The sequence below is a fragment of the Prionailurus viverrinus genome, chromosome B1, assembly GCF_022837055.1.
Source record: "Prionailurus viverrinus isolate Anna chromosome B1, UM_Priviv_1.0, whole genome shotgun sequence".
Classification (NCBI taxonomy): Eukaryota; Metazoa; Chordata; class Mammalia; order Carnivora; family Felidae; genus Prionailurus; species Prionailurus viverrinus.
The window spans coordinates 100,788,378-100,808,685 of NC_062564.1; positions in this window are offsets into that span (position 1 = coordinate 100,788,378).

Here is a 20,308-nt window from a genome sequence, read left to right on the forward strand (position 1 = left end):
AAGCTGTTGTAAAAAGAAAATACATGAATTCCTATAGGGAATTATTTATATTGAACGAAATAAAGCAGTAAAGTTTGCCTGGAAATTCCCTTCACCTGGCCCTAGATACCACTTTTGACTTCTTATTTTGCCCTCCCTTGTCCTCCTGTCCCCTATTAGGAGAGAAAATTATAATTTAGTATATGTTATTAATAGTCTCATTTTTAATATTTAACATAAGGGACATATGTAATTTATTAATAAACAATAATAAATAAGTTCCTTCCTTCTTTCCACTATTATTTAAAATATTTATGTATTTTTGACAGGGGGGAGGCGAGCCCACACGCATGTGGGGGAGGGGCAGAGAAAGAAAGGGAGAGAGAATCTGAAACAGACTCCACACTGTCAGCACAGTGATCATTATCGAGATCAAGAGTTGAATGCCTGACTGAGTCACTCAAGCGCCCCAGTTTTCACTATTTTTTTATTTCTCTTCTTTCATTCCTTCTTTCCCTCCCTTTTCTTCTCATCGTTTTCCTACCTGTCTTCTTTTTATTTGTCTCTCTCTCTCCCCACCTTCCTTGCCCTAGAAGAAATCCAGCAATACATAACAGTCTGAATTCTCTCAAGAAAAGACATTCATATTGAAGTACTTCTCTTCAAAATGTAAGGAAGGAGGGGAAAAAAAACCTTCAGACTCTCAAACTACATTGGTGCCAATTTGATTGCAGTTCCTCCCTGCCAGCCTCGTCAACTGGCCTTTTCTCCACACTTAGAAGCATAGATCTCAGGTGATGGTCGCACAAATCTGGTCCTATTCCATGTGTCAGTGGATTGCGCCTGTCCAGGCTTCACTGACATTTGGTGCATATGGACTCCAGCATTCACTGGAATAACAAATTGAGCTGATTGTGGGGGTGGAATGAGAGTTCACAATTCTGTCCCAGGTTGATGGTATATACATTTATTTCACTACAAGTTAGTATAATTCTTAAGCCATAGAAATACCTGACTCAAACATACCAAAGATTAGGTCTTTAAGTGTTATGACCAACAGTGGCTTCTAAATAAGCTACTTCCATAAATTGATGTTATTGCAGACAATAAAAAGGAAATCTTCATGGAAATCTTTACACTAACCTTTTAGTAGATGTTTCTTTCAGTAGCATGCTGTCTTTTCAGTAGAGGGAGACATGGCCTCCATGCTCATTGCCTGACAATAATAGACATTTTCTTTACACTTTATGCTATTAAGGGAAAAAAATAGGGTTGGATTTGTGTGACCATGGAACAGTTATTGATTTCCTTATATGTGATCCGAGGAATAATCATGAAGGCTCAAGTGTACCCCCCAGCTTCCACACTAAAACAGGATACAAGGCAGACCTGTATTAAAATATCTATAAACTTGTACTTATAAGATGAATAAATTCTGAGGATCTAATGCATCTATTGTGACTATAGTTAATGGTACCATATCATATACTTGAAATTTGCTCAGAGTAGATCTTAAATATGCTTGCCAAAAACAAACAAAAAAAGATATAAGGTATTGGAATTAACTATATGTTAATTAACTTGATTGTAGGATAGCATTTGACAAGGTATACATGCATCAAATCATCGCATCATACACTTTCAAAGTATTACAATTCTATTTGTCAGATATACTTAAAGCTGGGGAAAAAATAAAGTTTCATTTTCATATCCTCACCTCTCTCTAGGGTGCCAGATAAAATATAGAATGACCAGTTGATTCGAATTTCACATTAATAAAAAAAATTTTAGCACAATATGCCATACTTATACTAAAAATATATTGTTTAGTTGAATATCATATTTTAATTGTCTTGTTTTTTTTATATGAAATCTAAAACTGTCCCATATAATAACTATTATTCTTGCAGTGGTTTCTTTATCCTATTTTTGTCTTCTTTGCTCTTATCATACCATCTGGTAATACATTGTTCATTCTTTTTCTTTCCCGGATCATTGTCTGTATTCCAGTACTGAAATGCTCGCTCAATACAAGTGGAGATGTTTTCATGTTTTTTCTCACTGGACCTGCAATAAACACAATGATGCTCAACATATAATAGTTACTCACTAAATATGGAATGGATTTATTTAATTAGTGGATTTAATTAGTGAATAGAATATGCATCTCAAAAACTTGTTCCTTGTCCATCAGATATGTAAATAATTCATGGATAACTAAATCTATAATATTTTCTGTTTGTCTTTACTTTTGATGGTTTTTTACTAGTTAGATTGAAACCATTCAATGATATGGATAATGCTAATATTTGTTGCACATTTACTATGAGACTGAATTCTGTCATGTACAGTTAATACTCACAAAACCCTGATGGAATTGATATGATTTCTCTTCTCAGTTTGGCAATCAGAAAAATGAAGCTTAGTAAATAATGATGTCCAAATTCACATAATCCAATTACCAAGCAAGACTTGGGAACTCATTTAAAGCTGTCCCTGGGATAAAGCATTTTCTCAGTATTTATTTTATGCTGTTACAAACTCATAGTAATGGAAATGGAAAAGACACATGGGCAATGTCCTTGCATTTTTTTATGAAAATTTATTTTTGTTGATCTAAATCTAATGCACTGACAAAAAGTAAGAAAAACTATAGTGAACAACTAATTTAAATGAATTTTTTCTAACAGATTAAAAGAAATTAGCACTTTATTTTCCAGAGGTGAAACTTTATGGCTCTTTAATTATTTTTTCTGCACAAATTATGAGTAATTATGGTGTTAAACAATACAATTTCATAAGAGTTTTCATTTTGGGTTTAACTAATATAATTCTACTTACATGCAGAGAAAATGAGAGAGAGGGCAGCAGTATGTTTTCTTATGTTATTTAATCTTCTAAAGGCTTCTTTCCAAACCAAGCAACTAAAATGAAACACAGCTTTCCTTCCCAAGAGGGTTTCACTTGTTCCTTCTCTTGCCTCCGTTCCCTCTACCCCCTTGCCTTTCTTCCTGTGCTTTTGACTTTCCTTCTCTTTCCTTCCACCCACAGGCACTTTTGAAAAGGCCTCAGATGGCAGGGTGAGATCAGAAATATGCCTATAGGACCCTCTACACGCGGATCTGGCAGGCATTCAACACAAACGCAATTAGAGGGCTTACCCTTGCATGAAATATTTGCTTTCCTGAGAGTCACCAACATTAAACTTTAGGAATGCTAAGGCATAGTGTTCCTATGTCAGAGCTGGGACCCTCAACTTTTCTTTCCTCAAAGTTATTGTTTTTAAAGTATACACATTGCATCAAAGGCCCTAAGCAATAAATAGGAAAGCAAGAATTTTATTAAAATCCACCTGGGACAATTGCATCTGCCACTGGTATTCTTCGGCCAGGGTCTGAGAAATTATAGCACACCCACCTAGAGGTACATAAGAGCATTTTTCATACATTCAATATTTTTTAATGATTTAAAAATTTTTTTTTATTTGAGAGAGAGAGAGAGAGAGAGAGAGAGAGAGAGAGAGAGAATCTTAAGCAGGCTCCACACTCAGTGTGTGGGGCTTGATCCCACAACCTTGGGATTATGACCTGAGCCAAAATCAAAAGTCGGACACTCAACCAACTAAGCCACCCACGTGCCTCCATGCATTCAATATTTATCAAATGCATCACCTGGAGTATACCATGCATTGAGCTCAGACCAGTGTGAAACCTTGAAACTCAACTTCAATGGTAGACACAACTGACCAGGAAAGTGCAGAGTAGTTGATAAAGGTACTTAATCATCTTTATCCCTCTATACTATAGAATTTCTAAATATATAAAAAAAAAACCTAAGTACAATATTTGCTTTGTTTTGGTTGAGGATAAATATATATCAAATTTGGTCAATACACTGATACTTGGAGAAAAAATATATTTTACATATATATATTGATATATTGATATTAAAACCATGTACATTTTAATATATATAAATACAAAGCACACACACCATATGTTAGTTAAGTCTTCAAGTTCTGAAATTATAAAAATAGTTTGTAAGTTTTTTTCTCTCACTTTAAATCAACTTAAAATGGTCACAGCATTCTAGAGTCATTCATTTCATACATCATATTTTACTTTACAGTGTATCCTTGGAACCTAGTCTTACAAATAGATTATGTTCAAAATCAGGAGACTATAGATGCTGGAGAGGATGTGGAGAAATGGGAACCCTCTTGCACTGTTGGTGGGAATGCAAATTGGTGCAGCCTCTCTGGAAAACAGTATGGAGGTTCCTCAAAAAATTAAAAATAGGGGCGCCTGGGTGGTGCAGTCGGTTAAGCGTCCGACTTCAGCCAGGTCACGATCTCGCGGTCCGTGAGTTCGAGCCCCACGTCGGGCTCTGGGCTGATGGCTCAGAGCCTGGAGCCTGTTTCCGATTCTGTGTCTCCCTCTCTCTCTGCCCCTCCCCCGTTCATGCTCTGTCTCTCTCTGTCCCAAAAATAAATAAACGTTGAAAAAAAAATTTAAAAAAAAATTAAAAATAGACCTACCCTATGACCCAGCAGTAGCACTGCTAGGAATTTACCCAAGGGATATAGGAGTACTGATGCATAGGGGCACTTGTACCCCAATGTTTGTAGCAGCACTCTCAACAATAGCCAAATTATGGAAAGAGCCTAAATGTCCATCAACTGATGAATGGATAAAGAAATTGTGGTTTATATACACAATGGAATACTACGTGGCAATGAGAAAAAATGAAATATGGCCTTTTGTAGCAATGTGGATGGAACTGGAGAGTGTGATGCTAAGTGAAATAAGCCATACAGAGAAAGACAGATACCATATGGTTTCACTCTTATGTGGATCCTGAGAAACTTAACAGAAACCCATGGGGGAGGGGAAGGAAAAAAAAAAAGAGGTTAGAGTGGGAGAGAGCCAAAGCATAAGAGACTGTTAAAAACTGAGAACAAACTGAGGGTTGATGGGGGGTGGGAGGGAGGGGAGGGTGGGTGATGGGTATTGAGGAGGGCACCTTTTGGGATGAGCACTGGGTGTTGTATGGAAACCAATAGACAATAAATTTCATATATTAAAAAAAAACAAAAACAGATTATGTTCAATAAATATTTGTTAAATAGAAGTTTAATCACAGTGTATATAATACTAAAAAATGTTATACAATGCTGAAGTGTATGTAGAAGTCTTTGATCTTCCTTAAACAAAGAAAGTAAACAAACACTAAAAGCATTCTAAAACTATAAATGAGATTTATTCAGTGTTCAAGATGTGCCATGCATACCGCTAAGAACTTTGCAAGCATTAAGACATTCAGGACTGATACACTCTTATAGGTGAGGAAGCCGAGGCTTGGAGAGTTTAAAGAAGTTGCCAAAGATCACGTCCAGTAAGGGGTATACCGTAACTTCCTATAGCTACCGGAACAAATTATCACAAACTTGGTGGCTTAAAATAACAAAAGGTTGTTCCTTCACAGTTCTAGAGGCCAAAAGTCTGAAATAAGTATCATTGGGCTGATACCGAAGTGCTGGTAGGCTTGTGCTCCCTCTGGAGTTTCTAGAGCAGAATCTCTTTGCCTTGTGGGCACATCACTCCAGTCTTCAAGACCAGTGTCTCCAATTCTCTCCTTGCTCTACTTTCACAACACCCTCTACTGTGTGTGTGCGCGTGTGTGTGTGTGTGTGTGTGTGTGTAATCTCCCTCGGCATCTCTCCTGTAACTGTACTTGTGATGGCATTTAGGACTCATCCAGGCAATCCAATGTAATCTCCTCATCTCAAAATCTTTAATTTAACCATTTCTGCAAAAAATAAAAAAGTCAGCATATAAGGTAACATTCACGGGTTCCAAGGATTTGGTCCTGATATCTTTTAGGTTGCCAACATGCAGTTCAACACAGGATTAGGCCTAGAAATTGAACAGATAGCCTGCCTCTCAGGTCTTTGTTTTTAGCCACTGTGATATACTGAATCTCCAATGTGTGGGTTTTGTCTAAATAAGAGGAAAACACTATAGATGAGAACTTTACCAAAACATTAGATTAAGACAAAATGCTAGTGAGAACTACTGGATGTTTTGAAAAGGGGAGAGACAAAATGAAATTGCTATTTTCAGAAGGATTGCCATCTTTAGTTTGGAATATAAAGCAGGTAAGGAACTATTGCAATAGTTTATGCAAAAAAAAAAAAAAAAAACAACGTAAGGACCTGAGCCAGGGTGGTGGTGAAGGAAGTGGAAACTTTGAACAGAAAATATAAAAGAAGAAACACCAGGACTTGTAACTGAGTAGACCCAGAAGGACAACAGAGGTGAAAGAACTTTTCACTCGTTCAACATTTATAGGCACCATCTATATTCCAGCCCTTCCTTGGATCCAAATATGAAGAGTTAAATCACAGCTTTTAATTTCAAGAAGTGCAATAAAAGATGAGAACAAATAACCAAAGATTAAAATAGAATGTGATGAGAATGATCTCACTGGGAATGTGGAACACAGTTAAAAAACACTGCATAGAATGTGTGTGTAGGTTAGGGAAGGCATTTTATTCCGGGTTCTTCCAGAATCCAGTTTCTTTCAGACCCAACACAAAGACTCCAGCTCAAGTAGGATGCGAGGTCAGTAAACATAAGTGGGGGAATGAAGAATTGATATAGGGAAGAGAGGTAGGCCAGGAATGCATACATTTTTGAGCCAGTTATTGGTGTGGTAAGTGAATCTCAATGCTGCTGGGGCCTTCTGGAAGCCAGAGCAAAAATGATGCTATAGTATTATCCTGAGGACTGGGGTGGCTGGCAAATGTATACTCCAGTCCCAATGGAAACTAGAAAACTGAGCGTTGTAGTTGCCTTAGAAGTGCCGTAACATCAGGCTAAAACATAAATACTTTTCACGTTTAACTCTTATTTTTTTTTTAAATTTTTTTTTTAACGTTTTATTTATTTTTGAGACAGAGAGAGACAGAGCATGAACGGGGGAGGGGCAGAGAGAGGGGAAGACACAGAATGGAAGCAGGCTCCAGGCTCTGAGCCATCAGCCCAGAGCCCGACACGGGGCTCGAACTCACGGACCGCGAGATCGTGACCTGAGCTGAAGTCGGATGCTCAACCGACTGAGCCACCCAGGCACCCCACTGAGCCACCCAGGCGCCCCTAACTCTTATTTTGACAGTCTATTTAAAGTAAGATTTCGATAATGACAAAATGTTCTTATTCTATGTCACTAGGGAAGAAAGAGATTTGTTAATACTGAGAATGCATCAGGAATATTTTATCCAATAATCATATATTGAAATAACACAGCATCTCTGCCTCTCAGCATTAAGACTTTTTAATTTATTTTTCTGTTCCCTGGGATGTCCCCTCCCTGGGGCTGTATTTGTCCACGTCCATACTTGGGCATTCTAATTACTACATAGGAATTGACTGTGGAAATAAGGCAGCATATATCTGAGTTAGCATTCATTTCTCTTTTACCTCATTTCTTCAGATGTTCCATAAAAGTCTTTTACATTTTTTTTTTTGGATGGAGGACAATTTCATGATATGACAAATAAAAGTTTAAACTAGATTTCTACAACCGGTCACAGGAATGAAAAGATCCAGAGGCTGTATAAAGATGGATCTCGTTTTCCACCTGAGTTGAGGACTTTTTTTTCCTTGCAGCAGCAAATAAATGCCTCAGAACTGCCCTGCACAGGTGTCTCCCTTCACCTATGACTTCCCACCCCTCCACATTGTAAGCACTTCAGTGACTTATCGAACGAGTAGAAGGTTAGTCCACCGGGGATCTTATCACCTGCAGTTTTTATGGACTGTTCAGTAATGAAAATAGAGAGGAGTTTGAACTCCCTGACATGGAAACCTTCAAGAAGCTATGGAATGTGGTCACTGGTATTTCTGGTATCTTTTAAATGTCAAGAGAGCAGAATTTCTTTTGTCAGTGGTCACAGTAAGGCTAACAATTAAAGCCATCTGCTCTTCATTTCACTCCCCTAGGGCATCTTTCATTTTTCACCAACTTCCTGTTGTTGACAGCACAGTCCCTCCCCACTTCTCTCCAAAACTGTGAGGTCATCACCGGGCTCAGGCCATTCAGTGAACGGCTGGATTGGTCTAATTCCCAGAAGGTCCCTCTTTGCCCCAGAGGCTATGGCCTCCAGTAACTGGGATCTTGTAGCAGACACAAATCATGAAGAACATGGGCTCTTCCCCAAGCAATGTTGATGAGGCAGTGGGCATGCTTGTGTATAGCCACCATCACACTGACAAAGCTGACACTGCTTTGTTTGGGACTTTTTAAGGGGGGGGGGTGAGCAGGAAAAAAGCAAAAGAAGAAAGGGGGGGTGAGGAAACAAGGGAGGAGAGAGGTAATAGGAAAAAGAAGGAAGGAAAAAGGGAGGGAGAGAAAGGGACAAGGAAAAGAAAAGAAAACAAAAGAAAAGAAAAGAAAAAAAGGAAAGGAAAGGAAAGGAAAGGAAAGAAAAGAAAAGAAAAGAAAAGAAAAGGGAGAAAACAGAAGAAGGCTAGGGAAGAAAAGGGAAAAAAGAAAAGTGAGTCTATGTTCTTTTTGAATTCAGGCTTATTACTGTCTGATGATATTAAAATATCTTTCAGTCACAAGTTTTAAATGCCTTTATTATAGTGTTTAGTTAAAAGGAGGATGGTGGCAAATGGAAAAAAAAAAGAGAAAGTATACAGAGCAGGTTTTTGAATTCCATAGACTGTAAAAAAAAACTTTACAGATGAATTGACTGAAATGATTCAAACCAAAAATTTGGCCGATTAATGTGTTCAAGGGCTGTCCTTTTTTTTTTTGTTATTGTGATAGTGCCATGAAATAATAAAAAAAGTCATCCCATTGCTGAGAAGAAAACCACCATCCAATTCTGGAGATTTCTTTTTTTGTCTGATATCCAAGGCTATCAAATATTATATACTTATAAAAATTGTGAATTCCCAATGCAAAATTTGAATAAACTTATTTATCAATCCAATTCAGACAAAAGCAATGTTTCTAGAAATTCTGTCAGCATGAAGTTCATATATAAACTAGGGAAATACACAGTTGTTATTTCAAGTCGAAATTTTAAAATACCTAATCAGATTTTTTAATAGGCATTTCAATTTTATATGCACATTTCTGACCAAAGCTAATGAACAAATTCTAAGGAATAATTCTCTTTGGGTCTATGGATAGCAGAATCAAACAAGTCACCTCAGGGTTCCAGACATGCAGGGTTTGCCTGGTATAGACAGAACTTGGTTTATTTTGGATTAGTAAATTGGTCACTTGAGAGATTCATTAATTTAGGTCCCTAAGGTACTATTTAGTAAATTGCTGCTGTAGCCTGTCATAAAGTAATACTTCATGTGAAGGACTCTGTAGTTGGCCATTTAGCTCATTAAGAATAGAGTTACAGTAAACATCTTTCAAGTAATCGTCTCTGGATATTTCTGAGCTCATAAAGCACAAAGTGCCAACACCATGTGTGAGGTTTAAATTTGTGTCAAATTGTCTACTTCACACAGTTTTTGAAAAGCCAGAGCTCAAAATCACAGAAGTCAACAAGACTTCTAAATAGCTTCTGCTTACATGTATCCAGAATGGTGAGAGGCTTGTACAATGTTTTTCCCTAATAATCATCAAGTTGTAATTTGGCTAGATCACAGTTATTAGATTTTGTTTTCTAGATCTTTCCTCAGAACATATCAAATAGAGGTGCCTGGGTGGCTCAGTCGGTTAAGTGTCTGATTCTTGGTTTTGGCTCAGGTCATGATCTCACAATTTGTGAGATAGAGCCCCTTGTGGGGCTCTGTGCTGACAGCAGGGAGCCTGCTTGGGAGTCTCTCTCTCCCTGCTCCTCCCTCACTGACGCTTTCTCTGTCTCTCTCAAAGTAAATAAATAAACATTTTTTAAAAAGAGCATATCAAATAAGTCTTTATCAAAGACTTATGATTTTATACTGATATTAATGTTTTCTGCCTTCTGTTTCTGAGAAAATGGCAAAATACCATGGCTTCTTCCCTAAGACCCAGTTCTAGAAAAGTCACATATGCAAGAGAGAAGTTAATGAATCGTGAAAATAAACAACAAAAAAAGAAGAAAGGAAGGAAGGAATGGAGGAAAGGAGGGAGGAAGGAGAAAGGAAAGGAAAGGAAAGGAAAGGAAAGGAAAGGAAAGGAAAGGAAATTCTAGGGCACCAGCAATAAGAAGTATAAAATGGGAGTGGGCATTTGCACGAAGGGGGAAAATAACATACACATATATATAAAACACACACAACAAAATAAAGGGGCCTTCCTATGTCATCTCAGAAAATTATGATAGTTGGCTTTGAACTGAGGTGTGTGCTTAACTTAATGCTCTGCACTTGATATCCAAGAAAGTAAAAAATAAAAATAGAAGAGTCCAAGGCAAGGAACCGAGCCCATATGTTTACCTAACTTCACTCTTAATATAAAATGGAAATAGAAAAATAAGAGGAAATTAATATTAGTGCTGAAAAACAGGAAGGGAGCCATTAGTGGAATTTATGGAAGATATAAAGCAGATGGGATCAAATTAAAAACAAAACAAACAAAAAACAACTGGAATAAAGCTCTTGTGATCAACGAAAGCTTTAAAAGAATAGACTATCATAAAATTTTCTACTCAAATTCTGCAAAAAGCCCAAGAGCAAACATGCAAAGGTTGGAAATGCATGCAGGCGAAGGGACTATTGGTGCCATATTACAATGATTTCCTTTACCAACATCAACATATGCAAACCATCTAGCCAGTGTTCACTTCAAATAGAGAAAGATCTCGAAGTACAGTGGGGGAGCCACCACAAAGTTTCTTAGCATGAGGCCAGAGAAAAAAGCAGAAATATTCTGCAAATTATTGTAATAGATCCAGTAATGAGAAAGAAAATAGAAATCAAAAAGGAAAGAAGCTCAGCACAGCAGTAAAATTAACTAAATCTTCTTATCTCTAGGGTCTTTGCCTACTTATCAGTTCAAAGGATCTCTGTATTGTCATCTTGTTTCCTGCTTGTGAAATCTAAAATCAGGTTCACCTGTCCATATGGCTCTATGTCCTCTCTGCAGTTGGGAGACATCAAGTGTGGATTCATGCATACAGGACATACATCCATCACACCTGCTGGGTGTCTGCCATGGTCAAATTCAAGGGAAAAGGATAGAAGAGATAGGTAGTTAGAAAGACAGACAAATAGGTAGACAGATAGATAGATGTTAGATAGGTAGATGATGGATAGAAAGATAGATGTGCATATGTGCTATTAACATATAATAGCACATATAGTAGCACATATAGCACATATAGTAGCACCAGCATATGTGCTATTTCTCAGTCCCTGATCCACTATATCCAACCTCATTGGGACACTTTTGGATCCCCTGAATGCCAGGGATGAAATAAGTAAGGGAGAGATGTGAAAGGGGAAATGGTTCATTACTCAACCAATGGAATTTATAGTGTCCTGTGACTGGCTGATGCCCTTTGTCTTCCCTTACTTCTAACCACTGGCTCTTTTTCATGGGATGCTTTGGTTGATTCTTCTGTATGCTTCCTTCTTATGGGGCCCTCAGTACTATGTCTTACCTTGACTCTAAGGAATTTTCACTCTCTCAAAATGAATCATGTCTGCCAGCCCCCACTTGGCCCCAGAACTATGAAACTTCAGGTAGATCCCAAGCTCCCCTCTCCTCACTCTTCCATTGTGACCCACGGTCATTTTTGCCTTGAATTTTTCCAGGCAAAGGCCAATATCTGTCTCATTGCCTCACAGGAAAAAAGCCAGCTACCGCAAGGCCCTGCTCCACAGCAACCCACAGCCTACACATATTTGCTGCTCAGCAAGTGGGCAGTTAGGAAGATGCCAGTCTTCCACATTTTTCCAAGGAATTCTCCTGCTATGATTTATTCCCTTGGCTTGAAGGCTAGAAAGGGAAGCATACCCACTCCAACCCACGACAGTGTTCTCTTCCCACAAATTTCTTCATATAATCTTGTCTTTGATCTCCGAGTATCTTTCAGACTGACAGTGCATCATGGAGATGGATAGCCAAACATCCAGACTGCCTGATCCCTCATTGGTCTGATGGGGATGTGTCTATCACTTTCGGTAGAATATTTATGCACTTACCATTTGCCCTCAGTTTGGAGCTTCAGAAGAGACTCAAATGAGAAAAAAAAAACTCCTTTTAAATGTCTCTCCTGCCTCCATCTCTGTCTCTCCACACCTCTCTATGTTCTGTCTCTCTCTGTTTCTCTCTCTCTCTCTCTTTCACACACACACACACACACACACACAGGAAAAATAAATAAATAAACCATATTTATAGCACTTATAAACATACCTATGAAAATCCCTATGTCATTTTCATTTTCAGGGCACACACACAAGGAGTCTAAATTGTTCAACTCTACTGGCAGTTGGGTTGGAGTCAAGTAGTAGGATCTAGACAAAAATATGTGGGCAAAAGTGATGTATGCCATTTCCAAGCATGACCATTAAAACCTCCACATTTCCTTCTGTCTTCCCATTCAGTGGCAACCTTGAAGCCTGTGTTTAAGATGGCAACACTTCAAGATAGAAGCAGCCTGGAGTCACTGCTTAGAGGAAAGCTGCAGAAAAGAACCTCCCAACCCTCTTCAAACTGTGAAATAAACAACCAATAAACATTCATCGTGTTAAGCTATCAAGATTTGGGGATTTGTTATTGTGGCATGACCTATTCTGTCTATTCCAAAAATTAATAAACTGAAGTAGAATGCTGAAGTAAGAAACCTAAAATACAAAGCACTGACTTAGCACCCAGGTGGAATAAGCAAAGGAACTGATATGAGAAGCTTAACATTTGACAATCTATGTTACACAATGGCAAAATATTTGGATAAGCTGTCTCAAGCAATAACTTGAGAGGCAGACGATGTGCCTGCTGAGTGAAAACTTCTAGGGAAAAAGTGTGGAAAATACGATATTAGTACGTTTTGACTACTATTGGCTGTGTTTAGCGAGTTATTACACGGAAAGGGTGACTTTAGAAAAAAATTGTCTATTTTGCAAATGATTATCTTAGGAAAAAAAGTGAAAACTTAGGAAGGCTAGCTGCTTTTAAACTCAAAGAGATGAGAAACGGATTTTTAAGGAGGCTATAAGCAACAATTGTCCAATAAAAGATTTATCAATTGAATAAAGTGAATCAAGGAAAAGATGAGATTAAGGGTCCTCTGCCCGCATCTATTTTGTTTCCAGATATGTTGAAATGGCTGGGTTTAAATTGAAAGAGATGGTTTTGAGACAAAGAAACAAAGAAATGAACAAAATAACTGTTTTTTAATTCATAAATAACTGCATTGAGAGGGACCATCTCTCAACCCAACAACAGAGTGGTTTATTATCTAATATAATATTTAATATTTTGTGCAAGCTTGGCTGGGCCACAGTGCCTAGGTATTTGGTCAAACATTTTTCTGAAGCTAGCAACATTATCAGAAGGAAGGGGCATGATGCCAGAGTCACCACTTAAAGGATAAGGACCAGTGGCTTAAATTGCAGGTGACCTAAGTGAGACATGAAGCTCTGTTACATCAAGGCACTGAAATTTGGGATTTTTTTGTTATCTTTAACAAATCCTGGCCTATCCTAACAGAGTGTCCTAATACCGAGAATGACAACTGAATTGTGTTACTGCTGATGAAAGACCCTAAGACATGACAGTGGTTCAGTTGATGCATGGTGGGATGGAGAGGGGGCCTCCGACATGGAAGACAATTGTAATCCTTGGATTACGTAGGTCCCATGTTTGGCATAGCTAGTGAGAGTTTATCAAGCCCTCTCTCCTTTTCCTGGATGAACTAACATTATCACAGATAAACTGGTCAAAAGTCATGGCTTGCAACGCAAAATGTTCCAGGTGTTATCTAGTAAAATGAGTGGTGAAGCAATTGTTTAAATGACTACTTATATTTGAGGGGTGCCTGGGTATCTCAGTTGGTTCAGCATCCAACTATGGCTCAGGTCATGATCTTGAGGTTTGTGGGTTTAAGCCCCATGTTGGGCTCTGTGATGACAGCTCAGAACCTGGAACCTGCTTCAGATTCTGTGTCTCCCTCTTTCTGAACTTCCCTGCTCTCTGCCTCTCTCTCTCTCTCAAAAATAAATAAACATTGAAAAAATTTTAAATGACTACATATATTTAGTAGTGATTCATACAATGTACCCATCAAGTCTGATGTTCAGACTTGCCATAAAAATCTTAGATGTTGAAGTATTTGACTTCTCTAAGATGCTCCTTTACAGAACTCTACCCTATCTAACCTAACACAACTCTTGACCTTATTTTTTAGTATAGTACCCCCTTTTCTTCTTTCCAGTTTTGTTCTTAATCTCTGATTAGATTTGAATGTGTTTATTTTTCTCTCCTTTTTCTGCAAGAAAGTAAACTGCATGATGACAGAAATGCTATCTTCTTGTTAATTAATCCCACTGTTCAGTACATGTCTGATACATAATAGATGTGAAAGTATATTGTTAAATAAACAAGTAAATAAAGGATTTAGTAAACAAATGAATAAATATGATACCTATTGTGGCCTCTACAAGGGATTTTAAACATCAGATGAACTTTGGTTTAAGTTAGCCTATGTTTAACCTGACAGACTATTGCTAGATGTATATGACTTGGTGAAGATGTGCTTCTTCTGCTTATGGCCTAGGAGGCAAGTTCACCATATTGTTAAAACCATGCTTCCCCTATCCTCAAGTTGCTTTGCTAATTAAGAATGGAAAGACCTGGATTAAACTCAGTCTGTTAAGCATCTGACTCTGGATTGCAACTCAGGTCATGATCTCATGGTCTGTGGTATCAAGCCTGCATCAGGCTCTGCGCTGACAGTGCAGAACCTGCTTGGGATTCTCTCTCTCCCTCTCTCTGTGTCCCTCTTCTCTCTCTCTCTCTTTATCGATGTCTCAAAATAAATACATGAACATTTGAAAAATTTAAAAAGTTAAAAAAAAAAGAAAGGAAAGACCCAAGAGGAGCTAGAGGAAGCTTAATCATCTAAACACCGCCAATCCTTGGTCTAACTAAGATAATGATTGAACCACTGAAAAGTCTTTGTGTTCACATAACCTCAAGAGTTGATGGGGCTGCAAAGACAATGGATCCCCTATAAAATTGTGCTTTCCAAATCTTCATTTGGAAACTCAGAACACTTCTGCAAGGTCCAAGATGGACTTCAGGATTCAATTCATTATAATTTTCTTTTCACACTTTCAACATTGAAGTATGTTAGTGATCTTCCCCTTCATTCACTCAGTAAAACTTCTCACTAATTTTTCTGTGGTAGAGTCTCATTACCAAGACAGGGTCTTAGAAAGGTGAGAAACAGAACACATGGAGGAAGAAAGGGAAAGAAAAAGTGTCTTCCTTATAAGATTAAAGTCTGATTCTCATTAGAACCATCTTTTTATTTCTTTTAGTCCCTGGAAACATAGACCAGCAGTTATTTAATGGATGATCTAATTCATGCCACTGCCTCCAAGAAGAATAAAATCTAAACCATACAAGATAAATAATAGCCCAGCATTTTCCTAAAATTGTTCAAAGGAAAAGATTCCACAATTTTCTGTATCCAAATTCATAGAAAGAACTTATTTCTTGACATTAACTTCAATTCTGTATTTCTCTCCTTTCTTCGTTCCTCTCTTCCCACCCCCTGCCCTTTCTTTTTCTCTCTTCTTTTTTCTCCTTCTCTTCTTGTATTAGTCTTTTTAGGCTGCCATGACAAAATACCACAGACTGGTGGCTTAAACAACAGAAACAGAAATTTATTTTCTCAGTGCTAGAATTCCAAGATCAAGGAGCTGTCAGTGTTGGTTTCTGATGAGGTCTCTCTTCCTGGCTTGTAGGTAACTGCCTTCTCATGGTGTCCTCACATGGCCTCTTCTCTGTGTGTCTGGTATTTTTCCTAAGACTAGTCTTAACATCTTAGGGCCCTGTTCTTAAGATCTCATTCAACTTTAATTGCCTCCTTAAGGCTCTATCTCCAAATATAGTCACATTGGAGATTATGCTTCAACATACACTTTTTGGGAGGTATAATTTAGTCTTTAACATCACTGTACCCAAACATGCAAATTCCTGCTTTTCTGAGACAACTTGTCTAACTCCCTCAGCCTTAGTAATGGGAACAATAAATATGAATATTGAGTGGCCTTTGTGAGAATTAAATAAAGCAAATTGTAACACCTCAAAAGTTAGCCCAAAATATATGAAATATTTAATAATGTTTGCCATTAATTTACTTTGAAATTATGATGACTTCCTTCAGCCTTTTTCTTCCTGTCAATATAACCAACCTTTTGTTCTCATCTCTTTGAAAATTATCCCTAATATTCTCACAGTTCTTTCATTGATTTAACAAATATTGTTTTGGGTCACCTGGGTGGCTCAGTTGGTTAAGCATCCAACTTCAGCTCAGGTCATGACCTTGTAGTCCATGAGTTTGAGCCCTGCATCGGGCTCTGTGCTGACAGCTCAGAGACTGAAGCCTTTTTCAGATTCTGTGTCTCCCTCTCCCTGCCCCTCCCCACTCATGCTTTGTCTCTCTGCATCTCTCAAAAATGAATAAACACTAAAAATTAAAGAAGAAACAAATATTGTTTTCTTTTTGTGTGACGGGCACTGAGCTGGGCACAGGCTATACAGTGCTGCATGAAAATCACTGCTCTCATATAGCTTAAACCCCAGGTGGGAAAATTGACAACTAATGAAAACACCAATAATATGCAATTACCAGTTAATTAATAAGAGCAATTTTAGAAAAGTTAGTTTATTATGGCTGCAAGGGCATGATTATATGAGGGATGGGGACAAGGAAAGCCTCACTATTAATGGTCTTTATTTTCTCTCCTAGAGCTTCTTCTTCTTTTTTTTTTTTAACATTTATTTATTTTTGAGACAGAGAGGGACAAAGCATGAACAAGGGAGGGTCAGAGACAGAGGGAGTCACAGAATCTGAAACAGGTGCCAGGCTCTGAGCTGTCAGCACAGAGCCTGACGCGGGGCTGGAACTCACGGACTGTGAGACCACGACCTGAGCTGCAGTCAAACATTTAACCAACTGAGCCACCCAGGAGCCCCTCTCCTAGAACTTCTTAAAGTCTTCACAATTCAACTAGTTTTTAGAAAATAAAACTAATACCTAAGACTGAAATACTTCAGGGGAGTTAAAATAAATAAAATGAAAAATGAAAAGTCCCAAGATCTCTATAACACATAAATCAGAACTAAAGCAGAGGTGCCTAGGTGGCTCAGTCCATTAAGCATCTGACTCTTGATTTCTGCTCCGGTCATGATCTCATGGTCATGGGATCAAGTCTTGTGTTGGAGTTGGTGCTGGGCATGGAGTCTGCTTGAGATTCTCCCCCACCTCTCTCTCAATCAATCAATCAATCAGTCAATCAAATATTTAAAGAACTAAAGCAATAGAGTCTTTGTCTGGCCACTCAACAGACAGACCAATGGCTTAAATCAAAGAATGCTAAACAGAAAATAGGTACCTTTGGGAAGAAACTTGTCAGAGAAAAGGCTACAATGATCTAGTAGTACAGATTGTACAATAAGCAAGAGTACAAATGTTTTAATCATACATATATAATTTTAACTTGCAAAATTCTTTATTCGTAGGAGAAGTGTCAGTCTTGAAAAAAGTAACATATGAAACATATATTTATTAATAATAGTTTCTAAATTCTATACAATATTCTTTGCACAGAAAATTTGTCATCTTATCATGGACTACCTAACAAATGGACTAATGGATGAGCTAAATGGTAGTCCAAAATAAAGATGACAAGATATATAGGGGAAAAAAAAGAAAAAGGAAAAGAGAAAAAGTGTTAAAATGTAATTTTAATGGTCCATTCAATAGAATAATGCTATTACCAACTTCTTGGGCAGATCCACACTAACCATGCTTAATGATGAGGACAGAGCTAATAATAAAAATATGTAATTATTGTACAAATGATGTGCTCCTAGGTTTGTGGTCATCTACAATCTATGAAGGTGTCAATCTATGTAGTACAATCTGGAAGAGTTTGAGGAGATAAAGATGTTACAGATTATTTGACATGGCTCCTTCCCTTTATAGTTGAGGTTACTGAATCCTAGAGATGTAAGTGACCCCCCATGCCTTAAAGTTTAGACCTTCATACCCCAGAGTAAGATTATGTACATAATCACCAGTGAATAGTTACAATTTTGTTCAGCAGTCCTGACAGTCAAATAAAATAAAACTGAGTAGTATATTTCCCAAGATCTAGGCTATTCAGTCATATCTTAATATTCACCATAAGGCAATATAAGTGAACACTATGTTAATAGAATTAAACACAGGTGGGGGTGCCTGGGTGGCTCAGTCAGTTGAGCATCTGACTTTAGCTCAGGTCATGGTCTCATGGTTCATGAGTTCGGGCCTCACAGCAGGCTCTGTGCTGACAGCTCAGAGCCTGGAAACTGCTTTAGATTCTGTGTCTTCTTCTCTCTGCCTCTCTTCTGCTAGCACTCTGTCTCTGTCTCTCTCTCTCTCTCTCTCTCTCAAAAATAAATAAACCTTAAAAAATTAAAAAAAAAAAATTGTACACAGGTGAAAATTCCAGCACATTTTGAATATTTGCTGGTCAGTCTAAAGTAAGTAGGAGGATGACTCTTTTTCAGAAAAAATAAAAATACTTGGGGTTAACACAACATCATATTTCTAAAATAGATATTCAAAAATACTAAAAATCGCTAAAGAAAATACGCACATTCTAGATGATGCACACAACAGAAGATAATGCAAACAGAATTTGCAAACATAATTAAAATCATGACGTATTTATAATGGTGTAGTCACCATTTTTCACTTCCAATTAAATCACTAGCATTTTAATATCATGCTAATGGTTGCACAAAACTTCACAAAATTGTATCAAAATTTATTAAATCATTTATCAATTATTGGATTTTTAAGATTTTCGCCAATGTTTTCTATACTTAAAGCAATTTTTATAGTTAAATAAAATAGAAAAGCATTTAAAACATTTTGCTTTGATTGTAATAAACTATGGTTTTCTTTTTAAATTCAAAAACATTCAAAATTGTGAATTCAAAATTCTTCTATGCAGAAGAAAAATTAAAAGGCATAAGCAAAAATATTTAAATCATTTATAATCCCATAATCCAAAATAATTACTGTAATTTTTTGTCATATGACTTTCCATTATTATGTGCATGCATATATATGTACATATGTGTTTATGCATGCACACATAACTACAAGAAATTTTAGTTTTGTGGGGGGTTGTACCATAAACAAATATTTCTAAGTTAAAAAAATACTCCTTATAAATGAATTTTTCACTTTTTACCAATTTCCAGACCCAACATTTCTGTCATTAACCCAAGCTTTTAAAACTTATAAATAGAAAATTTTGCATTATTTACCTTATAGTGCATTGTCTGACATGACAAGATTCTGACAAAGGATGTATATTTTCTTGCTAGTCTTCTGTGAACGGAAGAATAAAATTTTGTTTGAATATATGTATATAATAAAATTTAAATATTACACACACTATTTTCTTCTCTATTGTTTTTATGTAGCTCTTTATGCAGAATAATTTATCATTTCTACAATTATGTTTTAGTATCCAATGTGATAATCTATTCAAGCAGAATCCTAAATTAGATCCTCATGGATTGATTACTATTATGAATGATCCTCATGTCAATCTACATGTATTGTTTCCCTCCTGTGCATTACATTTATTGTCTTCATCCATTTTGTTAACAAGAAAATTGAGGTTTAGGAATAAAGTGACTTCCCCAAATGATAGATAGTAAGTGACCATATTAGGACTTACACCTGAGTCTTTTGATTGGTAGCTCAGTGCCACATACTTCTAAGAATGTTAGGGGAAGAATTACTTGAGATAATGTGTGTAAAGCAGCGTGTCTCAAACAGAGTGCACGTTAAAATATGTGGCAATTTTTGTTGCTTTATAGGAATTCTGCCTTTGTTTTTTTTTTTTTTAATAAAAGATGATCTTATTTCAGATGATCATGGAGATAAATGCCACAGGCATTTAGTTTGTCACTTTACTTAAATCAGCATATATATCAACTCTGTCAGGCCTAATTAACTCATTGTTTTATATAACAATTCTCTTTTAATAACCAATACATTATAATACCATTTATATCCTAAAATGAACTTCCTAGATAATATATCTTCACAAATAATTTCAATGCAACCTATAATGTG